Here is a 3,902-nt window from a genome sequence, read left to right on the forward strand (position 1 = left end):
GCTTTTAATCACAAATTTTTATGGCAGTGAGAGACACAGCAATGATGTTCACCCCTTCTATTTAGAGGGAAAACCTGTCTGGTGCTGTTTGTTTTATCTTCATCTTACGAAGTGACACAGTCTAAGTACCCTGAAGGACAGGCGTGTTAGCTCTGCAGTTTTGATCTGGGTTTATTCCAGGTTAGACCATTTTTCAAACATCAGTAATTACCACTGTGGAACAGTTTGTATTGTGATATAAATGAAATTACTTTCTTTAAGGGCAAACTTCTAATTTTTGCAGAGGAAAAATGGAAGTCAGAAGTTCTGTCCAAAAAATAAATACAAGCTGCACTGAAAATTGGACTTGGGATCATTATTCGTGAATTCACATTAACATGCATTAGGGAAGTTACTGTTAGGATGAGAGCTCTGAGCTCAGGTTCCAGTTCTGTCATTTGCTTGTGCCTTTTCAGCAGGAGTTTCTCAAGTTGCTCCGTGGTGGAGGAATGTGCAAAGTCAAGTGGGGAGTGTCACCAAAGACCTGTGTTAGGGACAGTGTCTGGCCAGGGAGAATGTAGTCTCCCAAGGTAAGTCCATTACCAGGGACTGCATTTGACTCTTGTGATATTTATCATAGTTATTAATGCACCAGCTCAAAAGGTCAAGTGACTTGCATGAGATTCTCAGTTTTCATTTGAGGAAATGAATTGTCTCAAAGGAAATTTGTCTCTAGCCTTGTACTTCTGGAGAAAAGAAAATATAAATGTACAAAGGCTTAAGAAGTAGAAGGATACTTAAAAATCATCAAAAGACACAACAAACATTAAGAAATTTTGGTCTGATGCTATGACCTGGGGGACAAATTCATGAATTTTGGATGTCAGGGGTAGGAAAGATTAGGACGGACAATAGAAAAAGGGGTGGAGGAATCTTCAAAAACATTGGTTATATAAAGAGCTGTTGCCATGTGTTTAAAACATGAGATGATATCTTATTGTCTGTTGTTTACCCCCCCCAAATTAATTATATCCAGTCAAAGCAAGATGAAGAATCCATGCAGTTTTGTAGGCTATGATCTCTCTGGTTGTTATCTCACTTCAGTCAATCAGTTTAACTAACCAAAAACTTGAACCCTGTTGTTGCAAAGTTGTGCTGGTTTTGTCTGGGTAATTTTTTCATAGTAGCTAGTATGGGGCTATGTTTTGGATTTGTGCTGGAAACAGTGTTGATAATAGAGGGGTGTTTTAGCTATTGCTGAGCGGTGCTTACACAGTCAAGGCCTTTTGTGCTCTTCATGCCACCAGTGAGTAGACTGGGGGTGCCCAAAAAGTTGGGAGAGGACACAGCCGGGACAGCTGACCCCAACTGACCAAAGGGATATTCCATACCATATGACGTCATGCTCGGCATATAAAGCTGGGAGAGGAAGAAGGAATGGGGGGATATTCAGAGTTAAGGTGTTTGTCTTCCCAAGTAACTGTTATGCCTGACGCAGCCCTGATTTCCTGGAGATGGCTGAACACCTGCCTGCCAATGGGAAGCAGTGAATTAATTCCTTGTTTTGCTTTGTTTGCTTGCTCAGCTTTTGTTTTACTTATTAAACTGCCTTTATCTCTTTTTCCACTTTTACTCTTCCAATTCTCTCCTCCATCCCACCTGGAGGGAGTGAGCTAGCAGTTGAGTGGTGCTTAGTTGCTGGCTGGGGTTAAACCACAACAAAAGTAGATCCGCAAAGGCCACATCTGCTCATGTAGCACAGAATTTCTCTTCCACGAGGGCCTCAAGACCTGCTTCAGGGCTGAAGCTTCCCATCAGTCAGTTAAATATGTTTAATTTTATTTAAAAAATAAAACCAGACCTTACATGAAATATGGTAGGGTTCTGCTGACTGCAGCTTGTTGTGGGATGATTAACAATGGCCAGGCCTGAAGTAATGTTTCGATTAGAGTTTGTTCAGAATAGTGAAATGCCGGAACAAAAAGTAAGGTAGTTTAGCAAGCTTCCAACTGCTATGGAAGCATACATATAACAGCAGTAAGATGTAATACTAAGAAAGAAAAGCATTAATCTGGTTGGCCCCAGAGGGCCAACCGTGTCCTGGGCTGCATCAGAAGTGTGGCCAGCAGGTCTCGCGAGGTGATTCTGCCCCTCTACTCTACGCTCGTGAGACCCCTCCTGGAGTACTGTGTCCAGCTTTGGAGTCCTCAACACAGAAAGGACATGGACCTGTTGGAACGGGTCCAGCGGAGGGCCACGAGGATGATCAGAGGGATGGAGCACCTCTCCTATGAAGACAGACTGAGAGAGCTGGGGTTGTTCAGCCTGGAAAAGAGAAGGCTCCGGGGAGACCTTATAACAGCCTATCAATACCTGAAGGGAGGCTACAGAAGAGCTGAAGAGGGACTCTTTGTCAGGAAGAGTGGTGACAGGACAAGGGGCAATGGTTTTAAATTGGAAGAGAAGAGATTTAGATTAGATATAAGGAAGAAATTCTTTACAGTGAGGGTGGTGAGGCACTGGAACAGGTTGCCCAGGGAAGTTGTGGATGCCCCATCCCTGGAAGTGTTCAAGGCCAGGCTGGATGGGGCTTTGAGCAACCTGCTCTAGTGAGAGGTGTCCCTGCCCATGGCAGGGGGGTTGGAACTAGATGATCTTTAAGGTCCTTTCCAACTCTAGCCATTCTATGATTCTATGATTCTATGATTCTAAGCATTAATTGAAGCATTAGACTGTGAGAACTCTTTGGGGAAGATTTTCACCCTTGCCCCAGCTCCAGCTTTGTGCAAGCGCTGCATCCCTTGCTAGCTGGGCTGAAGTCTTCTATGGCAAGCATTGCCTTTTCCATCTTGGAGTATCCTGTAATGGGCTTCACATAGGCTTGGTGTTGGAAGCATGGGGTAGAAATCATGGCATCTTGCACGATGAAGTGGGGGAGGAATGGATCTGCTGCTTGTGTGGTCTGCCTTAACCCAGAGGGTCTCTGTCTGCCAGCCTTTGGTGGAGGAAGGTTTCAGTCCTCACAGTCCACTGGAATAAAGGTGACACAGTAGGGAATCAAAACTGAAGTTGCACACCCACTTTTGGCTTTGAATTATCGTACTGGATGTCAAGAGATGGGACACAGAGTCTCTGTCTTCTGCTATGAGTTCTTACAAATAGTTACTGTTTGATGATGACCTGTAAGTGGTTAAATTTTTTTCTCAAGTTTTACCATTAGACTGCTTTATAAAACTAATTTAAAGTATGTAAATCAGCTTTCATTCTTTTAGTAGTGCTCTGTAAGAATAAGACCGGGGTTGGGTGAGGTGGTGTGTTGGGGATTTTTCACCTCCTGTGCATTTTTTTTATTTCGATTCCACATTTAATTTGCAGTTCAAATTTGCAGCGTATCCTTTTCTTGGAAACACATGCTCCTAACAAAGTGCATCATTCAGGGATAAGAGTCCTCACAGAACTTCCTGGGCCTAGAACAAGTATTTTCTTACTAGCATTTGACATTGCTGCCAGAATATGAAGAGAGAACTTCTTTATTGAACTTGACGGCTCCAAAATTCCCTTTTGATTAGCTAGCCAGTAGTCAAATTTTCAAGGAAAGGGCACAGCTCTTTCAGAAGTGAAGTCTAACAGTTCGTCAAAAATGTCTTTCATATCCTCTGACATAAGGCAAAACCTCACTGAGAAGTTTCCAACAATTGTCTTCCAAAAATCGTAAAATTAGAAATTTTGCTATAAGTGACCAATACATTCTTATTTTTCACTTTGAACTCATTCTCTGTGGTTCAGCTTCATTTGTTTGGTTCATCTATCACTTGCAGATTGATAACACCCTGGAGTCCAGTCATGGCCAGGTCTTCATAATGTGAGATGTTGTATAAACACACTAGCAAAATGATACCACATCCCAGACACAGCCTAGAATC

This window comes from Numenius arquata, chromosome 7, assembly GCF_964106895.1.
Source record: "Numenius arquata chromosome 7, bNumArq3.hap1.1, whole genome shotgun sequence".
In the NCBI taxonomy this organism is placed as follows: domain Eukaryota; kingdom Metazoa; phylum Chordata; class Aves; order Charadriiformes; family Scolopacidae; genus Numenius; species Numenius arquata.